This window comes from Octodon degus, unplaced genomic scaffold (assembly GCF_000260255.1).
Source record: "Octodon degus isolate 3935 unplaced genomic scaffold, OctDeg1.0 scaffold00025, whole genome shotgun sequence".
Lineage (NCBI taxonomy): Eukaryota > Metazoa > Chordata > Mammalia > Rodentia > Octodontidae > Octodon > Octodon degus.
In genome coordinates, this window is record NW_004524601.1 from 3,341,062 (window position 1) to 3,342,239 (window position 1,178).

The window sequence follows — 1,178 nt, forward strand, 5'->3', positions numbered from 1 at the left end:
TTTGATGATTTGCTGAATTCTGTCTGCCAGGATCATCTTGAGGAATTTTGCCTCATGCTCATTATGGAGGTTGGCCTGTATTTCTCTTTCTCAGTTGAGTCCTTTTCTGGTTTTGGTATCAGGGGAATGCTTGCTTCCAGGAAAGCACTGGAAGTATGTCTTCCTTTTCAATTCTGTTAAAGAGTTTGAGAAGTAGTGATAGTAAGTCTTTGCTAAATTTCTCGTAGAGGGGGCCTACCCCTGAGCTCAGCTGTTCAAGCCCTGCTTATGCAAATGCAGTCAGGAGCAGGATACCGCCTATTCGATCCCCATCTCCACCTGCATTACCAGACCCATCCTCAAGGCAGCCTGAGCCAGCAGGGGGGAAAAATCATTCTCAATTTTTAAGCAGTGTGAAGAAGGAGTGAAGACGACCCCTGGGCCCTCCAAAGCTGTGCTCTGCTGCATCTCTTGTCTAGTGCCTGTGACCTGCCACCATCACCACCATGCCCAAGAGACAGGCTGAATGGATGTTAAAGACGATAAAGCCAACGTGAAGGATGAACCACAGAGAAGATCTGCAAGGCTGTCTGCTACACCAGCTCCTCCAAAGCCAGAGCCCAAGCCTAAGAAGGCCCCAGCAAAAAGGGAAAAAGGGAAAAGCTGACGCCAGCAAGGATGGGTTATTACCCTGCAGAAAACAGAGATGCCAAAACAGCCCAGGCACGAAAAGCTGAAGGTGTTGGAGATGCCAAGTGAAGTGTGTGCATTTTTGATAACTGTGTGCTTCTGGTGACTGTACAGTTTGAAATACTATTTTTATCAAGTTTTATAAAAATGCAGAATTCTGTTTTACTTTTTTAAGCTATGTTGTTAGCACACAGAACACTTCATTGTTGTTTTGGGAGAAAGAAGCATATGTCAGTAGTACAATGTCTCCAAAGCCGGACTGACGTGGGGAAGGCACCTATCCCTGCCAGTTCTGAGAGACTTCCTCTTGGCTCCCAGGAGGAGGGATTCCCTGATGTTGACATGTGGCCACCTTGGCATAAATGCCTTGTGGTACGGGACAGCTCCCAGTTCATTTTATGTCCTCCTTTCCTCTGCCATCAGCATAGGCTTAAGTCCCTTAAGCCCAGAGACCTATTGGGACCCCATTCCCAAAAGTGATGTTACCAGTGTGTCAGGCAATCTGGACT

At 47.0% G+C, this 1,178-nt stretch overlaps 1 pseudogene; it reads left to right on the top strand.

Moving 5' to 3' along the window:
* Window positions 1-485: 485 nt before the first annotated feature.
* Window positions 486-738, top strand: LOC111816021 (annotated as a pseudogene).
* The last annotated feature ends 440 nt before the right edge of the window (window positions 739-1,178 follow it).